The sequence below is a fragment of the Pleurodeles waltl genome, chromosome 4_2 (assembly GCF_031143425.1).
Source record: "Pleurodeles waltl isolate 20211129_DDA chromosome 4_2, aPleWal1.hap1.20221129, whole genome shotgun sequence".
In the NCBI taxonomy this organism is placed as follows: Eukaryota; Metazoa; Chordata; class Amphibia; order Caudata; family Salamandridae; genus Pleurodeles; species Pleurodeles waltl.
In genome coordinates, this window is record NC_090443.1 from 88792433 (window position 1) to 88817891 (window position 25459).

A 25459-nucleotide genomic window follows, 5' to 3' on the forward strand; every position below is an offset into this window, starting at 1 on the left:
CACAGTCCAGCACCTTCCCTGAAGTAAGTATTTGGCAGAGTAAGAATGGTAATTTGGCTGACCAGCCATTATACAGTACCTTCCCTGAGGTAGGTACTTGCCGGAGTTAGAATAGTAATTTTGCCCCCCAGTCACTGTCCTGTACCTTCCCTGAAGCAAGTACTTGGCAGAGTTCCAATAGTAATTTTGACCCTTAGTCACTTTCCAGCACCTTCCCTGAGGTAAATATTGGCAGTGTTACTATAGTAATTTTGTGCCCAGTCGCTGGCCAGCATCTTCCCTGAGGTAAGTACTCGGAGGAGTAATTTTGCTCCCTTTTCACTTTTCAGCACCTTCCCTGAGGTAAGTATTGGCGGTGTTAGAATAATAATTTTGCCCCCCAGTCATTGTCCAGCACCTTCCCTGAGGTAAGTATTGACAGTGTGAGAATAGTCGTTTTTTCCCCAGTCAGTTTCAGGCACCTTCCCTGAGGTAAGCACTTGGCAGTGTCTGAATAGTAATTTTTCTCCCAGTCGCTCTCCAGCACCTTTCCTGGGTAGTTCATATTTTTTAATTGAATTACAAAAAAAATTTTAAAGCCTCCATGATAACTTACATTGTTGTATTAGTAATAAATGTACCCAAACTGTGGATTGGAGATAACCTTGACAATTTCTGAAAAATTAAAAACATTTATGCATAATTATTAGTTCTTGTGATATAGTTAGTAATTTTAGAGGGTGCTAAACTTTGAGGTTATACTTACTTCTGTAGGTAGATTGCAGTATTTGGAAACAGTTGTCCTTCACTCTCCTGGTCTCTGTGGTGAGTATGGTCAATACAGAAGGCAGTGTACCAGTGAATTCAAAAGGGTGGATGGCTGTTTTTATATGTTTTTAAGTGGTATTTTATTCATAATAAAATAGGCAGAAGAAAATATTTTTTGTGAATGAAATCGTGACTAAAGGTGTAATTATTTTATCTGTGAGAAAATAATGCATTTTTGAACTTCTTCTCAATATGTGACAGCCATCTTGGTTGGGGACAAGGGTTTCTGCATAAGAAGAAATAAAACAAAGACAGATGTTTATACACTTAGAGCCTGATTACTACCTTGGCAGATGGGATAGATATCCCGTCAGCTGTATTAATAGTTCCATTATATCCTATGGAACCTGTAAAACAGCGGGCAGGGTATCCGTCATGTTTGTGAAGGAGTATCCCATTCTCCAAGGTCATAATCAGGCCTTTAGACTGTTAAACAACTCTATAGAATGTCTGTACCATGTTGACGTGTTATTTCCTTTCTGGAAATGTGAAAAAGAAAGTGAGGGCATTTCCGTATTTTGCATTGTGTTGCTTCAATATATAATTATGTTTTAGTAATTTGCTTAGTGTTGCGTTGTTTGGGTTGTGTTGCTTGGCAGTATCATGTTCGAAAAAATTGTGTTAGGTTGCGATGCATTGTGTTGATTTGTGAGGTGTTGCACTGTGTTGTGTTCTGTTGCTTGAAGATACTGAATGCAAAATTGTTTTATTCATAAAAATGTTTTTTAAAGGATGATATCTCGCATCATAATTATATTGTTTTATAAACATATTTGAATTTTTTGTACCTATATTATTAGCACTTTTTATAATAAAAAAGTGTGTGTGGTAAAGGTTTTCCATAGTATGCAAGTTGTTGTAATGGTACTGATGAAGCAGGAAAAGAGAGACTAACAAACATTTATATATCATGTAATAAAATCGTATAGGAAAATGTGATTTTAGCAAAGAAAAAATAATGTGTGTAGAAAATGTGCCCACGAAGTAGTTTGCCATTAGTAAAAACGAGCTTGATTAATCATGAAGAATTCGACAATGTAGTAATTCGTCATAATTGCAGCTGTATTTTATGATTTTCTCGTTAAACTGTTATATGCTTAGCTTAAATTTAGCAGAGGCTTTGGCCTAGTTGCCTGGTCTCAATTTTAACTGCGTAGTCTTCACTTGTATTAACAAAGACATGTTTGAAACTTTAAAAGCTGTATTTTTCCAGTAGAATGACTAATACACTTATCTCAAGGTTTCGTGCTAGGCAAGTTTCATCCCCTTCGAAGCAAGGTCAGTTTCTGCAGGTGCAGACAATAAGGACACTGATACAGAATTAATTGGCAACTTTGCTGCTACTTGTGTTCCAAAACTCCAAGGACACCTTATGCATAAATGAGTACTAAGAGAAAGACACTATTCATTGGTCAAAGAGAAACCACCCTATGAACCCTCCAATGGAAGACCCTGAATAATTTGGAACGTTTTCTTACTTAAACCCACCGGACAAAGAGAAGTCAGCCATTTTCTTTGATGCCATTTTGAAGCCAGATTCATGACACCATTTTAAATGACACTTTGATGCCTTTTCTCTATCCCAGAGAGAGAGACTTTGAAGAATTCTCACCCTAGAGACTTTAACTTTAACTTTACCCCGTCTTGCCCATGCAATAACTTTTGCTCCCCCCCATTTTCCTTGCTGCTGCAAGGAAACTTGCCTTAAACCTTGCCCCTTTGAAATCTGCCCCATGCTGATCCAACCGGTACCTGAAGGACGAAGACTTACCTTGAGTGCTGATTGTATTTGGTAATTATGAAAGGATAAATGTATTATTCATTGTATTTTCCTTCTTAGGTACCAACTGCTTATTTTGACAGAGCCTAAGCTAGAAGTTTTCTAAATTTATGTTGATTAAAATCTTTTGCATGAAGCCCCACATGCCAATGCTAATCAGAGGATAGTTGAGGTATTCACTTGATGCACCACGCTGAATTGAAATCTTGTTATGCTGACCAATGTATGCAATTAGTTAAATTCAGTTACTCTTATTAGTGATTTGCATTGCTATAACCGAGTGCATTATAATCCAAATCTTGCGTAGATTGCGTTTCTTCCGTCGCTATGGACAGTTAGTAATGTTTGTATATGTATACCATTTGATTTTGAGACTTACTTATTTTGTGCTAGCTTTGTTAATATAGGGAAATAAACTCATTAACTTTTAATAAACAGGTGTGGTTATTCATGACTGAAAGGTCATGGTGTGACCAATTACTGAATTTCTGTTTAACTAATTTGTTGTTTGATTACTAATTGAGTATTGGTTATTGATTATAAAGGGTTATTGATTATTGATTTGAGGGATCTGACAGTTCTTTGGATGAGGAGAACCCAACCTGGTCAAAAGGTTCACCGACCTCCGGCATGTCCCAACATAAGTAATTTATACGGACTGGACGCGCTATCAGTAGATGGTGGCAGATATTGATGGTTTGGCCCTTTGGGACCCCATTCGAACAATAGACGGATTCAAGTTAGAATTTTCTTTGATAAAACAAGTTGGAGAGATGATGATGCCCTAAATCCCCAATGACTTTCCCGGAATCTCGGAGCTTGCGAATGGAGGAAATGGAGGTGTGAGAAAATTTTCGGCGTTTCTAGTGACGGTATGAGTGAAGTTAGGGTTTTTACGCTTGCATAGCTTATGCCGCAGAGGAATTGTGAAGTTTGTGAGTATTCTAGGGGGTTACGAACTCCAATCAAAATTTTAGAGGAGTGATACTCCAGAGTGTGAGAGTAGGGAAGTCGTCCAACTTCATATGAGTGTAGCGCTTTGAGCAAGAAACATTGTCCACGTGGTTGTTGATGTTGAGAAGGCCCCTGAGAGGTCAAGAGACTCCGGAGTATGTTGAAAAGTGTATGAGACACTTGATTGATGTTGTAATTTGTTCGGTTTAATAGGTTGATCGGGCGTGGTCAACAAGTCAGTATGAATGTTGAGGAATACAAGAAGATTTTCGACTTTGAGATTTGACGAATTCTAAAGTGCACTAGAATAGTTCATTGATCAGTTGAGAGTAAAGTTTGCAGGTCAACTTTTGCTTGCGAAAGTGGGAAACCGAGAAAGATGGAATAACTGCTGAGGCAAGTGAAAAATCCCTAAGGTTTCTCAAGCGATTGTATTACCTTTCCTGTAGTAAACCAACAGATTTGTTTTCTTCTTTTTGGATTAGTGCTCGTGATATATTGCAGAAGTTAGTTTTGAGTGAAGTTGAATGAAGGAGGCAAGTCGCAAGACTTTGTCAGCCGCAGTATGTGAGTGTGACGTCACTAGGAGCCGCGCTGGGATAGGTTGGTTGGTGAGAAGGGTCGTGCACGGATTGGATGCAGTCCGTGAAGCGCAATTGGTGGGGAAAGGCAAGCGAAAAGTATTCTGGGAATTAAAGTCACTTATTGATTACATTTTAAGAAAATAAAAAGACGGAAAGATGAAATTTTTCAAAGCACTTAGGAGTGCCTTGAGGGGAGATGTATATATTAAAGCAAATGTAGGAGAAGAAACACTGCCTGAGGGTACACCAGCTTACATCGTAATTGAGGAAAAGGGTGTCGCACCATGTCTTTGGTTAAAACAATGGTGTAAATTAACAGAAAAGCATGGAAGTGTAGCATTTCCCATCCATGGGACATTTAACCTAAGAGTCTTGGAGAATTTGAGATTTGCGCTATACGACATGAAAATACCTCCAAGACCAGCACAGTTTGAAGGGTTAGCAATTTGGGAACAAATGGCTAGAAGGTAATTACAAAAGAAATTTGAGACAAGAGTGAGAAAAGTAGTAAAGACACTAGCGGATGCTAGATGGGATAGTACTCAAAAGGTTTGGAGATCAGACCTATTGCAGGGAATTAAATTGTTTCCAGCAATTACTGACGAAGCAGAGATGGAAGGAAGGAAAGCTACTCATAAAACAAACAGGAGTCAGTCCAGAGATAGAGAAAACAAGAGAAACTCGAAAAGGTCAGACGAATCAGATGATGAGGAGTTCATTCTGCAATTGCTAAATGACCGTCCACCACCATATGTGGAAAACTAAAATGGCCCAAGCACTAGTACTGCCCCTCCAGAACCAATACAGGGTACTGTAACCCCGAATTTGAGAATATTGCAGAGGCTAAGTAGTCCCGTTATGCCTTTTACACCAGAAATACCACAAGTTCAGAGAATATATCCTGACATGACTAAACTGAAACCTGTTAATGATTATCAGCCACAGGTCCAAAGACGCTATTATGATGAGCATAATTTGGAAATGACCTCTAATTTAATGGTGCAGGGAGGACAGAATAACCAAAGACTGACATTGATTTAAACCGAACCAACACAAATCTTGATGTCTCAAAAGCAGATGCAAGACATGCCGAAGTACATTCAAAGTGCAGAAACACAGTTAGACATGCCAGCAATGATGAACCATAATGTGGGAATTAACATGCCACAGAATTTGGGTAACAGACAGAATCCGGATGCAATATCTTTGCCTATCACTGTAGGTCCGCCATTACCATTATATATACAAGCAAAGCCAAATGTATGCGATCAAGGAGTAATAACGCAGAATGAGACAGGAAGAAGATACATAGAAAATATCCAAGAGACGACTCCCGTAGGAACACTGTCAAATAGATCTGGGTCTTTGTTGGAATTTAGTCCAATTCCAATCTGTGTTCCGTCAACTGTGGTAAGGTCAAGTCCACCACTGATAGTACCGCTAACTTCAAAAACAGAAACATTACAGAAACCCTCAGTAGCAGTAGACGTAGATGCCACATTAATGGGACTAAACGCACAGCAGTTAACACAATGGTTGAACAGTCTGAATTCCCCACAGAGTACACCCAAAGGGAAAGGAGAAGAATATTTGAATCAAATAAGATTGGGCATGGAAGCAGGTGAACTCGTAGATGGAACGATGGGTCTGAACAGGTTAGAATCATACACAGAAGAAGAGCTGAGATACATTTGCCCTAGAGTTACAAGAGAAGTAAGCAGCATACATAAGAGGTTACAAGAAATTGCAGACAGACACAAAATAGACATAAATAAAACAAAGCACATGAGCAGAAGTTACAGGTTAGACTTTGAGACAAAAGATTTTGAACACATGAGGTCTGCAGGAATGAAAACACACCTTAAAGAAATACTGCAAAGTGCGCAGGTTTGGAGATGTTTAGACAAGTGGGAGAGTAGGTGGGTTAAGAAAAAGGATAAAAAGAAAGAAAGTACCCCAGATCGGAATGAGAAAGTACAACAGAATGATGATCTGATAACCATGTTACCAATGAGAGAAACAGCAGGGGGAAAACTTATCCATGTACCATGGCACAGGTGTGACATTCAATCTTTTACGGATGATTTCCCTAAGTTAAGAGAGAAACCGGTCGAATGGTATCAACAAACAGATAGATTTGTGAAACTCGCAAAATGTCTTTGGGAAGACCTGAATACTTTATTCGAAATTGTAGTTCCGGCAGATTTGTGGGAAGATTGTAAAAGGGCTGTAGATTGGCCACAAGTGAACCAGAAAGAGATAGGGACACAGGTGTACCATCGCCTACGGTAATGAGTTTATACCATAAGGTGATTGAGCATTTGAAAACAAAAGTTGCGTCGAAAAATGTAGATTGGCAGAAAATTGACAGAACAGCACAAGAAGTTAAAGAGTCAATACATGCATACTATGAGAGATTGTTGAAAGCATTTAAAAATTACAGTGGCACGGAAACGATTGAGGCAAAGGACATGCTCCATTTTGTATTCAGATTTGTGGAAGGATTGAGACCCGAAATTAGCCAGATGATTAAAATGCATTTGATTTGTTGGCAGTCAAAATCGATCGATGAAGTGTTGAACTATGCAAAATGATTGTACGACGAAACAACGACTTCAAAAACAACTACTGCCTTAACAACGAGGTCGGACCACCGACCTCGTTGCTACTACTAATGATTTTACCACGAATGCCTTAACAACGATATTTCATTGTAAAGGAATTCCTGATAAAAGCATTAGCAATAGGCACCATTCACCCTACATCCCCCACCCCCCCAAAACCTAAAACCCCCTGACCCCCCACCCCCTCCCCAAAACCAAAAACGCCCCACCCCCCCAACCCCACCCCAAAACCTAAAAACCCCCTGACCCCCCACCCACTCCCCAAAACCGAAAACGCCCCACCCCTCAACCCCACCCCAAAACCTAAAACCCCCTGACCCCCCACCCCCTCCCCAAAACCAAAAATGCCCCACCCCAAAACCTAAAACCCCCTGACCCCCCCACCCACTCCCCAAAACCAAAAACGCCCCACCCCCCCAACAACACCCCAAAACCTAAAACCCCCTAACCCCCACCCACTCCCTAAAACCAAAAACGCCCCACCCCCCACCCCACCCCAAAACCTAAAACCCCCTGACCCCCCACCCCCTCCCCAAAACCGAAACCCACCACTTACCTTCGCCAACTCCCTTCTTTGTACCTTAACAACACATGTTCGTTGTTCAGAACATACGTAGTTAAGGCACAAAAAACCGGAGTCGTGGTTAAAAAAAGTGTTGTTGCGCTTTCGTTAACCACGACTTTCGGAAAAAAAAAAGGTAAAAAAGGATGTTTCCCATGCAAAATACTGCAGTGATGAGATTGAGACATAGCAGAAAAGGTTGAAAGAGAAAGTGATGGTGAAGCAGATTAGAGCAGCTCAGTCAGGGTTACAAGGTTTTCAACAACATTTGCCGCAGCAGCAACAGCAGGGAAATGCTATGTTTCAGCCACAGATGAGAGGCAGAGGCCGAGGAGGTTTTGTGAATAATGGTCCTGATTTAAATACTGTTGTGATTCCTAATGGTAGAGAGGCAATGAAGAAGGTGATGCCATGTCACACGTGCTGAATCGTCGGACATTGGAAACGGGAGTGCCCAATGTTGGTGCAGGAAGGTGTAGGTCAGCAGAACAATGATGTCAATACTTTTCAGAATGTGAGAGGACCAAACTTGAGAGGTCCAAACCCAAATTTCCAAAATAATGTAAATCAGATGCAGGGTCTACAACCTGTACAACAACAGCAGTGAAAATGCCCTGTGTACAAATGGCACAGTTACAGCCAATGCAACAGCAGTTTCCTGTGGTACCTAATCAGCAATTGCAAGTACCCTTAGCACCAATGAATCAGCAACAAGTAATGCTTCCTCAACAGGTCACAGGTCAAGGAATGAATCAAAGTGACACAGTACACCAATTCCCGTTACACAGTGAAAATGGAATAAACAATGTATGGGAGAGTGAAAGTTCAGATGAGGAGGGAAATTGTATGCTTGCGGCATCTTTGGAAGTTGATCAAAAGGGACCATATGTGGAAGGAAGAGTTATGTGTCACAGCGTTTCATTTTTGGTTGACACAGGAGCTACACGCTCTACAGTTAGAAGCATTGAAGTACCAAATTTGCCACTTTCAGGGAGAACAGTTCAAGTAGTGGGAGTGGCAAATCGGTATCTGACAAACCCAATTACAGATCCAGTACAAGTCAAAATTGGTAACTTTCAAGGGTTACATAAATTTGTGGTGTGTGACTCGAGTCCAATATCCCTATTAGGGAGAGATTTATTATGCAAATTAGGATGCTTGATTATGTGCTCACATAATGGAATTAAAATTCAGACAAACAGTGATGAGGAAGAAGACGACAGTTTAGAAGAAGACGAAATGGAAACTGTCGATGAAGAGTATCCCCTGATTACTCTTTATCCTATGCTCACTGAAGCAGATATTCCCGCTGATTTACAGGAAACTGTTGAAAAGGAAGTGTGGGATATGACAGGGAAAGAAGTAGGATTGGTCAAAGGAGCAGAACCAGTAAAAGTGACTGTAAAACCTAATGTAAATTTTCCTCTGACTCCGCAATACCATATGTCACAAGATACTCTCATGAAAGTCGCCCAGCTCATTGACGAATTTGTGAAACAGGGAGTACTGAAAGAAGTACTAAGTAGTCCATGTAATTCACCAATCATGTGACTAATAAAACCAAGAGGAAAGGTCCGAATTGTTCAAGATTTGAGAAAAATGAATGGCATAATAGTCAAATGTTGTCCCGTAGTACCAAATCCAGCTGTAATAATGTTTCAAATTCCCTGTGATGCAGAGTGGTTCTCAGTCATCGATTTGTCACAAGCATTCTTTTCTGTGCCTCTTCATGAGGACAGCCAATTTCTCTTTTGTTTAAAATTCCTGGACAGGGTCTACAGTTGGTGTCGAATTCCTCAAGGGTTTTCGGAGTCACCATCAATTTTCAATCAGATTTTAAAGAAAAATCTGGAATCACTGGAATTACCCTTTGAATCAACCTTAGTACAGTATATTGACGATTTACTGATTGCATCCAAAACAGAAAATGACTGTACAGTTGACACTATTGCCTTACTGAACCATTTGGGAAGGAATGGACACAAAGGGGGTCATGACAACATTGGCGGTAAAAGGCGCTTACCGCCGTGCAGAAGACCGCCAATACACTGCCGTGGCCACGGAATTCCGCCACAGCTATTATGACACACATCTCGGAATCCGCCGAAATTCAGACACCCACACAACTCCGCCACACCAAAGGTCAGTGATAAACTGGCGAAAACAAAACCTCCACCTCCATGCCAACAGAAACACGCCCATGCTATTACGACCCACGAATCCACGTGGCGGTCTTTCAACCGCGGTATTCCATTGGCGGTACACACCGCCGCGCTCAAAATACATACACATCTCCAAAACACCGCCACATTGGACAATTCAAAATACATACACCTGATACACATACAAACACCACTCCCACACACCCAACACAATATAAAACACACAGCCACATCACCCACAAACCCCTACGACCAATATTACAGAGAGAAGGCCAGGGAGACTGCACAGCCAAGACAACACCACCATACAGAGGCACACAACACCATGACCCAACCCACATCCACGCACAAAACACCACACACCACTACACATCACCACACACATCAACACTCACACCGCCCCACACATCACACACACCACCCCATGTCACGCCAAAGACACCCCCCATTCTCCGAGAAGGAGCTCAGGGTCATGGTGGAGGAAATCATCCGGGTAGAGCCACAGCTATTTGGCTCACAGGTACAGCACACATCAATAGCCAGGAAGATGGAGCTATGGCGAAGAATCGTGGACAGGGTCAACGCCGTGGGACAGCACCCAAGAAATAGGGAGGACATCAGGAAGAGGTGGAACGACCTACGGGGGAAGGTGCGTTCAACGGTCTCCAGGCACAACATCGTGGTTCAGCGGACTGGCGGCGGACCCCCACCTCCTCCCCCACAACTAACAACATGGGAGGAGCAAGTCTTGACCATCATGCATCCTGAGGGCCTCACAGGAGTCGGTGGAGGATGGGACACTGGTAAGTCAAATCTTAACTATCATATCCCCCACCCTACCTGCATGCTCTCACACACCCCCACCCTCACACCCTCCCCTATCACTACAACTCCTCACTAATGTACTCATAACACAAACCACCCATCCCAACACCAAGCCCTGCATGACACAACTAAGCATGGACACCCAGCACTAAAGCATGCCCACTGCACATACCCATACAACCCCCTAAACCACCATCACACAAGCTCCCACACAGGAATGCTTGCACTGGGGTACACGCTCACCCACCCATTGCACACCATTACACACACACATGCAATAATCATGCTCTTATGCCCCTGCAGGAACCCGAAGGACCGTCACCACACCAGAGGGTCCAGACAACACCACTCCACACCCAAAAGAGGCCCACAGTGAGGATAGCAGCTCTGCCCTACTGGATCCTCATGACCAGCCCGGACCATCGGCGGCCTCGGGACAGTCGGTTCCCCTTGCACTGGCACAGCCCAACACCGACCTTCCACCCTCTGGTAACACCAGCACAGCACCCACCCAGCGGGCCCAAACCTCCCTACCCAGGACAGGTCAATCAGCGGTGTGTCCACCACTACAGGGAACCCAGGCTAACCCACCACCCCAACAACAACAGGGACCTGGGGCAGTGGTAGTGGGCATACAGTCCAGGGGACGGAGGCACAGGAACACAGGGGAACTGGGAGGGCTGCTGTGCGACAGGGGGTGGACAGGCCAAGGGAACCCACTCTCCAAGAGGCCCTATCCTCCATCATGGGAGCATACCACCACTCCCAGGAGACAATGGCGACGGTCCTGGACAAGTTGCAGGAGACCCTGCGACTGCAGAAGGAACAGTATTTGGGGTTCAGGGAGGAGCTCAGGACCATCAGCTTGGCCTTGGGCACCATCGTAGGGGTGCTGAAGGACATACAGCAGACCTTGAGGGACACCGTGGCAGTCCAAGGGGCCCCTGACACTAGCCAGGACGATGAACTGCCCACCACCTCCGCCGGCGCTAGTGGACAGGACACCCCGCCACAGGACCACCACACCAGCACCCCACCCCCTGCAGACGGACAACCACCACGCAAGCGGTCCCTGAGATCCAGGAACAGGACAGAGCAAGATGGCAAGACCCCCGCCAGGAAATGAGACCACCCTGTTTGTCCTCCCACTGTCCCACCTTGTTACCCTGTCCATACTTAAACTTCCCCAGCTCCACTTCCTATGCCCAGATGGGCAGTGCACCTGTGAGACTAATAGACTGGACTCTGCCATGGACATTCCTCCGCCATCACCCATCCTCATTTTACAACTTCTCCCATTTCTGAGCACTTCAATAAACACCCTTGAAACACAAAACAATCTGGAGTCAGTCTGTGATTTAGTAAATATGTATTATCAATGACAGTGTCATAATGCTCACAAAACCCTTCCTGTATGTGTGTTGAGTGTAGGCCTAGCTATGTGTGACTCAGAGGTAAATCAAGCCATGTGGGCCCCTGAAATGGCGGCTGCCTGACCTCTAAACTGGGACAATGGGATTGTGGGGTAACTGCGCTGGCGTTGCACATCGTCGCGGTAGGCGGTCGTAGACCGCGGCGCAATGCTGCATTGGTTCACATAGGACCCTATGGGTCCCAGGATCCAATGAACAGGTGCGCCGGCGGTGATGATGCGCACCGCCGCGGACGCCACCGCCGCGGACGTCAACGCCATTTTCTATCTGTTCAATCACTAGATACCTGACCTTCGACAGGAGAGGACCTACACTGCAAGTGCTGCTGTGACCTCGGTCTGGAAGCAACGATGGCTGCTGCGTCTGGGGAAAGGGCCCCTGCCTTCACTGCACAGGAGTTGGAGAAACTGGTAGACGGGGTCCTCCCCCAGTACACGCTACTCTACGGTCCTTCAGACCAACAGGTTAGTACACAGGGAGCACGTTGTATGGGCTAGGCCTGGGTGAAGAGAGCTGGGGGCTGGTTGGAAGAGGGAAGGGGGCAGAGTTCATAGAACATTAATGCATGGGAATGAATGAGCCACATGGCCAGAGTAGGGAGGGGGCCACTCACATCGACGGTGCAGTTGGTAATGACTGTTCCTCTTTCCTTGTGCATGTCATGTAGGTCAGCGCCCACCAGAAGAGGGACATTTGGCGTGCCATCGCCAAGGAGGTCCGGACCCTGGGGGCCCACCAGAGACGGGGCACCCACTGCCGGAAAAGATGGGAGGACATTCGCTGCTGCAGCAAGAAGACGGCGGAGGCTCAGCGGATGGCCTCCCAACGTGGGAGGGGTGCCCGTCGCACCATGACCCCCCTGATGTTCCGGATCCTGGCGGTGGCCTACCCAGAGTTGGATGGGCGCTTGAGGGCATCACAGCAGACACAAGGGGGTGAGTACACTCTCATTCTGCTGACTTTGCGTGCAGTGGAGGTGTCTGGGTGGGGGAGGTGGGCTGTGGGAGTCCCTAGGCCAGGGCGAGTTCGGTAGGCAAGGCCCCTCCGTAATGCAGGCCATGTGGCACTCTACCCCACCTCAGCAGAGTGCCAAGTACAGGTTTAGTTGCCCCTGTGGCATCCATGTGTGCAGATGTCCACCATTGCCATGTAGGCCATATCCCAGAGATTGCATGTGCAGAGGGCAGGAGCACGGCGTAATGCAGGGGGCTGCTGTGTCTGTCTTGTCCGCCAACGGTAGGGGTATGCCATGCACTAAAACTCTCTTTATTCTGTCTCCCCCCCTTTTTCTGCTCTCCCTGTCCTTTTGTACATCAGCATCATCAGGCGGAGGTACAGTGGCACCGGGGCACGAGGGAGCTGCATTCCACATGGCCATGGAGGGCCACACCACGGACTCTGAATGCACGAGTGGGACGGAGGGCGAGGGGAGCTTCACGTTGGCCACCGGATCACCAAGCAGCGACACGGACTCGTTCGCCGATGGGGGCTCCCTTGTGGTGGCGGCACCATCTGTGTGCCCCACTTCTACAGGTACAGCCGCCACCTTCCCTACCAGCACCGCCCTCCCAGCAGCCCCTCAGCGTTCGCCCCGTGCCCGCTCACCCAGGAGGGTGGGCATCACCTTCGCCCCAGGCACCTCAGGCCCTGCCCCAGTCACCCCTGCTGCCTTCAGTGAGGAGGCAATTGACCTCCTCAGGTCACTCACTGTTGGGCAGTCTACCATTGTGAATGCCATCCAGGGTGTAGAACGAGAGTTGCAACACGGTAATGCATTCCTGGAGGGCATTCATTCTGGTCAGGCTGTCCTTCAGCGAACCCTGCAATCTCTGGCCTCAGCACTGATGGCAGCCATTGTCCCTGTGTCCAGCCTCCCCCCTCCAACCTCCTCCACCCAGACCCAATCTCCTGTACCCAGCCCATCCCAAGCACACCTACAGACCAGCTTGCACACAAGTCAGCACACACAAGTAGCTCAAGCAAACATAGGCACCACACAACCCACAGGCACTCACACAAGCCTCATCCACGTACAGACACAGCAACATCCACTCCCTCCACTGTGTCCCCCTCCTCCTCTTCTCCCTCCACCCTCCCAGTCTCGTCTACACACACACCTGCATGCACCACATCTTCAGGCACCAGGAATCGCACAAGGACACCAAGCACCACGAGCCGCTCACCTGCACTCACCACCTCCACTGCCATTTACACGTCCCCTGTGTCCTCTCCCAGTGTGTCTGTGACGCCCCCTCCCAAAGTACACAAACGCGGGCACCCACACACCCAACATCCATCCACCTCACGACAGCCTCCAGTACCTGCACCCAAAACACCTAAAGTGACACCTCCGACAACCACCTCCTCTTCCTCCACTCCCAGACCCCCTCCAACTACCCATCCCAGTGTACGTCAGAAACTGTCCCTCTGTAAAGTTGACCTTTTTGCTCCCACCCCCCCTCCAATTCATCAGTCCCGTCGTAGCACCTCAGCCAAAAAGCCTCCAATACCAGTGGTGCCTGTTCAAGGTTTGTGGAGTGCACCGGCCACCAGGGCAGGCAGTGTGACCCGGAGCCAAGGCACTGGCAGCCCACCCCCTGTAAAGGCTCTAAAATTGGAGAGTGGACGACGGGACCCTGTGAAGACTCCTGGTGGGAAAACAACTCACATGGGTTCCAAGGGGATTGGAGAGTCAGCTGTGACTCCACCAAAGGTGGGGAAGGGCCAGAGGAAGTCTGCCCAGCCTGTTGTGAGTGTCACGGCGGAGAAGGGCGCCATCATTCCCGGCGGTCGAGACACAACCGCCAGCACAGTCGTCGCTGGTCAGGAGACCCCCGCCACCGCCAGAATCATTGCCCAGGGGGGCCCAAGTATCGTCACTGGTCAGGAGACCACCGCCAGAGTCACAGCCCAGGAGGGCCCAAGTATCGTCACTGGTCAGGAGACCACCGCTAGAGTCATAGCCAAGGAGGGCCCAAGTATTGTCACTGGTCAGGAGACCACCGCCAGAGTCATTGCCCAGGAGGGCCCAAGTATCGTCACTGGTCAGGAGACCACCGCCAGAGTCACAGCCCAGGAGGGCCCAAGTATTGTCACTGGTCAGGAGACCACCACCAGAGTCACAGCCCAGGAGGGCCCAAGTATCGTCACTGGTCAGGAGACCACCGCCAGAGTCATTGCCCAGGAGGGCCCAAGTAACGTCACTGGTCAGGAGACCACTGCCAGAGTCACAGCCCAGGAGGGCCCAAGTATCGTCACTGGTCAGGAGACCACCGCCACCGCCAGAGTCACAGCCCAGGAGGGCCCAAGTATCGTCACTGGTCAGGAGACCACCACCAGAGTCACATCCCAGGAGGGCCCAAGTATCGTCACTGGTCATGAGACCACCGCCAGAGTCATTGCCCAGGAGGGCCAAGTATCGTCACTGGTCAGGAGACCAGCGCCGGAGTCAGTGCCCAGGAGGGCCACGGCTGCCACAGCCCAGGTGGGCTATGATGGAACGTCATGCCACACACCAATGCCCAGTGTAGGGAACGTCATGCCACACACCAATGCCCAGTGTAGGGAGCGTCATGCCACACACCAATGTCCGTACCAGAACCGCCATGGCAAAGCACCGCTGAACAGTCCAGAGACCGCCATGGCAAAGCACAGCTGAACAGTCCAGAGACCGCCATGGCAAAGCACCGCTGAACAGGGCAAAGACCGCCATGGCAAAGCACCGCTGAACAGTCCAGAGACCGCCATCGCAAAGCACCGCTGAACAGTCCAGAGACCGCCATGGTGAAGACCGCTGAACAGGGCAAAGACCGCCATGGCAAAGCACCGCTGAACAGTCCAGAGACCGCCATGGCAAAGCACCGCTGAACAGGGCAAAGACCGCCATGGTGAAGAGCGCTGAACAGGGCAAAGACCGCCATGGCAAAGCACCGCTGAACAGTCCATAGACCGCCATGGCAAAGCACCGCTGAACAGGGCAAAGACCGCCATGGCTAAGCACTGCTGAACAGTCCAGAGACCGCCATGGCAAAGCACCGCTGAACAGGGCAAAGACCGCCATGGCAAAGCACTGCTGAACAGTCCAGAGACTGCCATGGCAAAGCACAGCTGAACAGGGCAAGCACCAGGTAGGAATGAATAGACCGCCACATCAGGCATCCTTATCCCATGTGCAGCTGGGACAGTGACAGGACAGGAACTTTCACGGGGAGACTCATCCAGTCTGGGCACCAGTCCCCCTCCAGAACCAGTGGAGAGATGCATCCACTACCTCAGTCCTGCACAGGATGAAGCACTCTGGGCACCAGTCCCCCCCAGAACCAGTGGAGAATGTTATCGACTTGAGAGACTGTGGCTTTGCACTCCCCAGGATACATCAATGGGCATGGAGCCCCGTCGTGGATCTACCTTTGCAGTAATCCGGCTGAGGTGCCCCACATTCCCTTCACCCTGAGGTGCCTGTAGTATTTCTATCTGATGCCCCGGCAGTGTTCTCTCCGATTGAGGTCAGGTATCTTTTGTGGGCCTCGCCAATGCATTTTTGGACTGTTGGTGCACGGACATTGTTATGTACATATCTGCACTACTTCCCGTAATGTATATATTTCTGACTGAATTTCGTATATATCTGTATATTTTTGTAAGACATGTATATTGCAACATTACAATGTTTGAACGGATTTCGCTTTGTCTTTTCATTCTTCCGGGGGGATTGTGGGTTGTTACTGTGATTTTTGTGGATGCATTGGTGTGTATGTTGTATTATGCGAGGTTGGGGGTGGGGGTGTTTGGTGGGTGTCCCCCTAACTTTTGCCTCCCCCCTCCCCCATGTCGTAGGTGCAGTACTCACCGTTGTCTACGACGCCTACGTAGATGATGGTCGTAGAGGAGCAGAAAGACAAGGGCAGGGAGTATTTGGAGTTCCGGGTCCATGGAGTCCTCGTTCCTCGTGGGATGTGTTCAGATGAGCATTTTCCCATTGCAAAAGCTGTTTCCGACGTGTTTTTATCCACGGTGAATCCGCCACGGAAAAGGTGGCGGATTGGCGGGTTGTGATACTATGGGCGGTACATTGTCTTCTGCCTGTCTGTTGGCGGTGACCGCCGCGCTGCTTGTCTGTACCACCGTGGCGGGCAGTGTGTTTAAGTGGCTGTCTTTGTTGGCGGTTTCCGCCTGGGTCATAATTCCCTTTTTTTATCCGCCGCCCTGTTTGTGGTATTACCGCAGCTTTAACACCATCCGCCAGGGTTGTAATGACCACCAAAGTGTCTCCTTCGAAATTGCAATACTGCCAAAAGAAAGTGAAATATTTGGGCCACCAAATAGAAAAAGGGTCGAGAAGAATCATGAAAGAAAGAATAACGAGTGTACTTAAAATGAGTCCACCCAAAACGAGAAAAGAGGTGAGAAAGTTTTTGGGACTGGTGAGCTACTGTCGCCAATGGATTCCCAATTTCTCGACTCTAGCCAAACCTTTACTGAAACTGACCCAGAAAGATGCGCAGGATGAAATAGTGTTGAAAAGAGATGAAATGGATGCATTTATTGAATGAAAGGAATGCATGTGCAGAGCTCCAGCTTTAGGTATGCCTGATTACACAAAGCCTTTCACATTGTTTTGTCATGAACGTGATGTATGTTCCTTGTCTGTCTTGACTCAAGCCCATGGTGGTGTAAACAGACCGGTAGCCTATTTTTCAGCTACTTTGGATCCAGTCGCAGCAGCCTTACCAGGATGCTTGCATGCTGTAGCAGCAGTTGGTATAAGCTTAAATCAGAGTGAGGGAATAGTAATGGGACATCCTTTAACAGTTATGGTCCCTCACTCAGTCGAAATACTTTTGACACGTTCCCGAACACAGCACATGACTGGTGCTAGGCTTACAAGGTACGAGACAATAATTTTGGGATCACCTAATGTGCAGCTGAAAAGGTGCACTACGTTGAATCCAGCAACTTTGTTTCCCAGTGAAAATGTTGAAATTCAGAACGCCGAAGACATCGAGCACGACTTTCTTCAGGTGACTGAATTTTGTACTAAACCAAGACCTGATATCAAAGATACTCGATTGGAAGAAAATGATCAAATTATTTTTGTTGATGGTTCAAGTTTAAGAGATACCATGATTAGATTATTCAGAATTGATTGGTTTAACCCCAAATTTCGCCAAGTTGCTGAAGCAGTTTGCCATTATTGCTTCATTTGCCAACAAATGAACGCAGGGAAGGGAACCGTAGTAAATTTGAGCCTCATTGGACAAGCAGGTGGGCCATTCAGCAGGATGCAAATGGATTTCATTGAGATGCCTATGCGTGCAGGCTTGAAATATGCGTTGGTGATTGTGTGTATTTTTAGTCACTGGATTGAAGCATACCCTACACGCAGAAATGACAGTCTCACAGTTGCAAAACTACTCTTGAGAGAACTAATACCACGTTTCATATTCTCGATCTCTTTAGAATCAGATAGGGGAAGTCACTTCAATAACGAAGTAATCAAATTACTATGTGCAGCATTGAACATTGAGCAAAAATTGCACTGTAGCTATCGCCCTGTAGCATCAGGACTAGTGGAGCAAATGAATGGCACGTTGAAATTGAGAATGGCGAAAATATGTGTATCCACAAACTTGAAATGGCCTGACGTGTTGCCCTTGGTGTTAATGTCAATGAGAAACACACCTGATAGAAAAACCGGACTATCACCACACGAAATTCTCATGGGCAGAGCCATGAGACTTCCAGCAGTTCCTGCAAATGCTCTTGTAAATATTACAGATGATATGGTATTAGACTACTGTAAAGGTCTGGCTGATGTGGTCTGCTCTTTTTCTCACCAGGTGGAGGCAACCACCTTGCCACCGATCCAAGGTCCAGGACACGCACTGAAAGCAGGCGACTGGGTGGTGATAAAAAAGCATGTGAGGAAGTCGTGCTTGGAACCCCGTTTGAAAGGACCTTTTCAAGTGATTCTGACAACTACCACCGCTGTGAAGTGTGCAGGGGTTCCCAACTGGATTCACGCCAGTCACACGAAAAGGGTGACGTGTCCCACGGAAGAGGAAATTGAAGCACTGAAATTACCCACAACTGACAGGAAAGTAGCAGGCACTGAGACAGAACGAAGGGAGCCTGAAAGTGAACAAGAAGAAATTGAAACAGAAGAAATATTCTCTGAAGAAGACGAAGTCGATCCTTTTGTGGACAACAGAGAAGAAGCCTCAGAAGGTGACAAAGATCCTATCTCAGGTGAAGAAGCAGGAGAGCCTGATAAGAGGAGGGCTTTCCCAGAAGCAGACAATACGGGAAAAGAAGGAGAAAACCTGATTGACCTCCTCGAGGAAGGAGACAAGACAGAGCAAAGCGAAATTGTTCCAAATCTTCCAGAACCGGTTGCAGGTCCATCAGGTAAAAGCAACGCGAAACGGAGAAAAAGCATATCTCCAGTGAAATCAAAGACTAAAGAAACATTAAATGAAAATGAAGGGCCAAAGCTGAAGGAGAAAAGAAAGGAAGTATCTTTCATAACAGCATTGAACGAAGAAAAAGAAACAGCCAAAGAACAAGACATAAGCGAAAGGGATTCGAAAGGAGATGCAAAATTGAAAAGGAAAAGAATACCGAGCAGAAGCTATTCTGGTCCAGAATGGGCATATACAGCCACTAACGATTGGTCTGACGAATTTCTATCTCTTAGTCTTGAAAACGAAGAAGCATAACGACACTTTGGTACTTAAAAAGTGAAATTTTATGAACATTACCGAATAAGACATTGATAACCTAATTGACTTTTGAACCGAATAAGACATTGATACCCTGATTGACTTTTTGAAACAGATTTTGAGACAAAGCTGCTAAACCAATAAGAGACTAAGCTGCTAAAGAAAACAGTGTAAACTTTGACCTCGTTCATCCTTTATATATATAAATATCTGCAAATCTGATTTGATAACGTGTCTTCAGCTTTCTGATTCTATATAGATCATGGCAGACAATACTACACAAGGACATAAAATGAAATATTGTAAATACATGTGTATAGGTCTAATAATTGCATGTGTACTAATAATTATGGCAATAATTCTTGGAATGCATGGAGGGAATGAAAGGGACGCGAATGATGCTTCTACCTTTAAAATTACTACTGAATTAACTCCTTCGAAGAAACTCGAACAAGACGAGAAATATTTACATGACAAGAAAGAACTCTCCTCTAATGTTTTCTATCGCTTGCTGAATGAGTATGTTGAGACAATGGACGCGAAAGACTGTTATGTGTGTACACAAATACCTACCTCAGTAATAGAAGGAGTGACATATCATAGCATGACTCTTACATATGGAATAACATGTAGTTTGTTACTAACCAGATTTTATGGCCAGGAGTATATTCAATACTTCTATTCAAATCATGATTTCGTATTTTCATATGTCCCCATAATAGAGTACTTGAGTAAAGTAGCAAGAGATTATTATATAAAATTAGTTAGGGTTATCTTTAAACCACTATAACCTTTTTCCACAGTTCAAGCTCATAAAGAAAACCTTACATGCTTGCTTTCACCGGTAGAGAAAAGCTTTTTAGATCACACTGAAGATAGAAGGAAAATGGTAAAGGAAAAATTAGAAAAAGAATTACACAAAAGGACATCTGTAGATAACTATGCTTTTGCCGCAATAAAGACACAAGGGAAACTAGCTTTAGACGCAATACATATAGGGAAGCTTTGTATATATAGACCTAAATCATACTATGACACAATCTTTGTAGGAACGAGTGAATGTAAACACGTGTTTTTGTTCCAGAGTAAATGGACGTTCATGTTAAATGGCCTAGATCCAGCTACTCCAGGAGTATATTATATTTGTGGACTCAACGCCTATTATCGTCTTCCAAAAGGATGGTATGGGAGATGTTATTTGGGAATAGTATTTCCAAAGATTTATCAACTAGAAGACTTAAAGACATTTCCAAAGCTGACTAAATTACATTGTATTCAGAAAAGGGAGACAGCTTTTGGTGTGTTAGGAGATATATTTGGAGCAATGATTCCTTCAGTAGGAGTCATATTGAATTCAATCAAAATACGAAAGTTGTCTACTATTGTGGATAACATGCTGACAAAATTCTCAGGAGCAATGATCCTGATAGATACTGAACTTGCGGCAGAAAGAGCTATGACTCTTCAAAATCGGCTTGCTTTAGACATTCTTCTAGCAAAGAATGGCGGCGTTTGCAAAATGCTTAGTGCACGTCACTGTTGTTCATATATACCAGACAACAGTGGGCAAATTAGGAATATGCTTACAAATTTAACTAACGATAGTGCAGATTTGAAAGAATTGAAAGAACCAGGAGTATGGGAAAAGGTTGGAAAAGGATTTGCTTCCGTGGGAAATTGGCTCAGCAACATTTGGAATGGATTATTACTGAAAATAGTAAAAGGAATATTAATAATATTAATTTGTTTAATAGGTATATGGGGGAATATGGAAAGCTATTAAAATATTGAAATTAAGAAACAAGAGAAGGATTGAAAAGAAAGAGCAAAAAAGAATGGTAGAAATATACAGGGAAAAATCAAAAGGAGTGAAGAGAAAAAGGGAATTTACTGAAATGTCAAATTACTAAAACAGAATTTTAATGAAATAAAATTTGTGATGGAAGATTTAATGTGATGACATAATTAGTCATCAGAGGAGGGATTGATGAAGCAGGAAAAGAGAGACTAACAAACATTTATACATCATGTAATAAAATCGTATAAGAAAATGTGATTTTAGCAAAGAAAAAATAATGTGTGTAGAAAATGTGCCCACGAAGTAGTTCGCCATTAGTATAAACGAGCTTGATTAATCATGAAGAATTCGACAATGTAGTAATTCATCATAATTGCAGATGTATTTTATGATTTTCTCGTTAAACTGTTATATGCTTAGCTTAAATTTAGCAGAGCCTTTGGCCTAGTTGCCTGGTCTCAATTTTAAGTGCGTAGTCTTCACTTGTATTAACAAAGACATGTTTGAAACTTTAAAAGCTGTATTTTTCCAGTAGAATGACTAATACACTTATCTCAAGGTTTCGTGCTAGGCAAGTTTCATCCCCTTTGAAGCAAGGTCAGTTTCTGCAGGTGCAGACAATAAGGACACTGATACAGAATTAATTGGCAACTTTGTTGCTACTTGTGTTCCAAAACTCCAAGGACACCTTATGCATAAATGAGTACTAAGAGAAAGACACTATTCATTGGTCAAAGAGAAACCACCCTATGAACCCTCCAATGGAAGACCCAGAAGAATTTGGAACGTTTTCTTACTTAAACCCACCGGACAAAGAGAAGTCAGCCATTTTCTTTGATGCCATTTTGAAGCCAGATTCATGACGCCATTTTAAATGACACTTTGATGCCTTTTCTCTATCTCGGAGAGAGAGACTTTGAAGAATTCTCACCCTAGAGACTTTAACTTTAACTTTACCCCGTCTTGCCCATGCAATAACTTATGCCACCCGCCATTTTCCTTGCTGCCGCAAGGAAACTTGCCTTAAACTTTGCCCCTTTGAAATCTGCCCCATGCTGATCCAACCGGTACCTGAAGGACGAAGACTTACCTTGAGTGCTGATTGTATTTGGTAATTATGAAAGGATAAATGTATTATTCATTGTATTTTCCTTCTTAGGTACCAACTGCTTATTTTGACAGAGCCTAAGCTAGAAGTTTTCTAAATTTATGTTGATTAAAATCTTTTGCATGAAGCCCCACATGCCAATGCTAATCAGAGGATAGTTGAGGTATTCACTTGATGCACCATGCTGAATTGAAATCTTGTTATGCTGACCAATGTATGCAATTAGTCAAATTCAGTTACTCTTATTAGTGATTTGCATTGCTATAACCGAGTGCATTATAATCCAAATCTTGCGTAGATTGCGTTTCTTCCGTCGCTATGGACAGCTAGTAATGTTCGTATATGTATACCATTTGATTTTGAGACTTACTTATATTGTGCTAGCTTTGTTAATATAGGGGAATAAACTCAGTAACTTTTAATAAACAGGTGTGGTTATTCATGACTGAAAGGTCATGGTGTGTCCAATTACTGATTTTCTGTTTAACTAATTTGTTGTTTGATTACTAATTGAGTATTGGTTATTGATTATGAAGGGTTATTGATTATTGATTTGAGAAATCTGACAGTTCTTTGGATGAGGAGAACCCAACCCGGTCAAAAGGTTCACCGACCTCCGGTGTGTCCAAACATAAGTAATCTATAAGGACTGGACGCGCTATCGGTAGATGGTAGCAGAGATTGATGGTTTGGCCCTTTGGGACCCCATTCGAACAATAGACGGATTCAAGTTAGAATTTTCTTTGATAAAACAAGTTGGAGAGATGATGATGCCCTAAATCCCCAATGACTTTCCCAGAATCTCGGAGCTTGTGAATGGAGGAAATGGAGCTGTGAGAACATTTTCAGCGTTTCTAGTGACGGTATCAGTGAAGTTAGGGTTTTTGCGCTTGCATAGCTTATGCCGCAGATGAATTGTGAAGTTTGTGAGGATTCTAGGGGGTTACAACTTCAATCAAAATTTTAGAGGAGTGATACTCCAAAGTGTGAGAGTAGGGAAGTCGTTGAACTTCATATGAGTGTAGCGCTTTGTGCAAGAAAAATTGTCCACGTGGTTGTTGATGTTGAGTCGGGCCCTGCGAGGTCTGGAGACTCTAGAGTATGTTGAAAAGTGTATGAGACACTTGATTGATGTTGTAATTTGTTCAGTTTAATAGGTTGATCGGGCGTGGTCAACAAGTCAGTACGAATGTTGAGGAATAAAATAACATTTTCGACTTTGAGATTTGACGAATTCTAAAGTGCACTAGAATAGTTCATTGACCAGTTGAGAGTAAAGTTTGCAGGTCAAATTTTGCTTGCGAAAGTGGGAAACCGAGAAAGATGGAATAACTGCTGAGGCTAGTGAATTACCTTTCCTGTAGTAAACCAACAGATTTGTTTTCTTCTTTTTGGATTAGTGCTCGTGAAATATTGCAGAAATTAGTTTTGAGTGAAGTTGAATGAAGGAGGACAAGCCGCAAGACTTTGTCAGCCGCAGTGTGTGAGTGTGACGTCACTAGGAGCCGCGCTGGGATAGGCTGGTTGGTGAGAAGGGTCGCGCACGGATTGGATGCAGTCCGTGAAGCACAATTGGTGGGGAAAGGCAAGCGAAAAGTATTCTGGGAATTAAAGTCACTTATTGATTACATTTTAAGAAAATAAAAAGACGGAAAGATTACATTTTTCAAAGCGCTTAGGAGTGCCTTGAGGGGAGATCTATATATTAAAGCAAATGTAGGAGAAGAAACACCACCTGAGGGTACACCAGCTTACATCGTAATTGAGGAAAAGGGTGTCGCACCATGTCTTTGGTTAAAACAATGGTGTAAATTAACAGAAAAGCATGGAAGTGTAGCGTTTCCCATCCATGGGACATTTAACCTAAGAGTCTTGGAGAATTTGAGATTTGCGCTATACGACATGAAAATACCTCCAAGACCAGCACAGTTTGAAGCGTTAGCAATTTGGGAACAAATGGCTAGAAGGTAATTACAAAAGAAATTTGAGACAAGAGTGAGAAAAGTAGAAAAGACACTAGCGAATGTTAGATGGGATAGTACTCAAAAGGTTTGGAGATCAGACATATTGCAGGGAATTAAATTGTTTCCAGCAATTACTGACGAAGCAGAGATGGAAGGAAGGAAAGCTACTCATAAAACAAACAGGAGTCAGTCCAGAGATAGAGAAAACAAGAGAAACTCGAAAAGGTCAGACGAATCAGATGATGAGGAGTTCATTCTGCAATTGCTAAATGACCGTCCACCACCATATGTGGAAAACTAAAATGGCCCAAGCACTAGTACTGCCCCTCCAGATCCAATACAGGGTACTGTAAACCCGAATTTGAGAATATTGCAGAGGCAAAGTAGTCCTGTTATGCCTTTTACACCAGAAATACCACAAGTTCAGAGAATATATCCTGACATGACTAAACTAAAACCTGTGAATGATTATCAGCCACAGGTCCAAAGATGCTATTATGATGAGCATAAGTTGGAAATGACCTCTAATTTAATGGTGCAGGGAGGACAGAATAACCAAAGACCAACATTGATTCAAACCGAACCAACACAAATTTTGATGCCTCAAAAGCAGATGCAAGACATGCTGAAGTACATTCAAAGTGCAGAAACACAGTTAGACATGCCAGTAATGATGAACCATAATGTGGGAATTAACATGCCACAGAATTTGGGTAACAGACAGAGGGGGTCATTCTGACCTCGGCGGTAAAAGTCGCTTACCGCCGGCCAGAAGGCCGCCATAACACCGCCGGCCAGAAGGCCGCCATAACACCGCCGCGGCCGCGGTAAACCGCCACGGTCATTCTGACCTGCAACTGGCAAACCGCCAAAAACCCGACATCCACAAAAATCCGCCACACCAAAGGTCAGCGGGAAACTGGCGATAACCAAACCTCCACCGTCACGCCAACAGAAATACGCCCATGCCATTCCGACCCACAAATCCCCGCAGCGGTCTTTCAACCGCGGTATTCCATTGGCGGTACACACCGCCGCGCTTAAAATACACACACCTTTACAAAACACATCCACATTGGATAATTCAAAATACACACACCTGAGACACATACACACACCACTCCCACACACCCAATC

General features: G+C 45.1%; 1 long non-coding RNA gene across 1 annotated transcript in view; it reads left to right on the top strand.

Annotated features, from left to right (window-relative positions):
- LOC138292287 (uncharacterized) overlaps positions 1-18740 on the top strand; it is a 110943-nt gene extending 92203 nt beyond the window's left edge. The window contains exon 4 of the long non-coding RNA XR_011202637.1: positions 18571-18740. This is a non-coding gene — a long non-coding RNA (uncharacterized lncRNA). The remainder of the gene's footprint in view (positions 1-18570) is intronic.
- The last annotated feature ends 6719 nt before the right edge of the window (positions 18741-25459 follow it).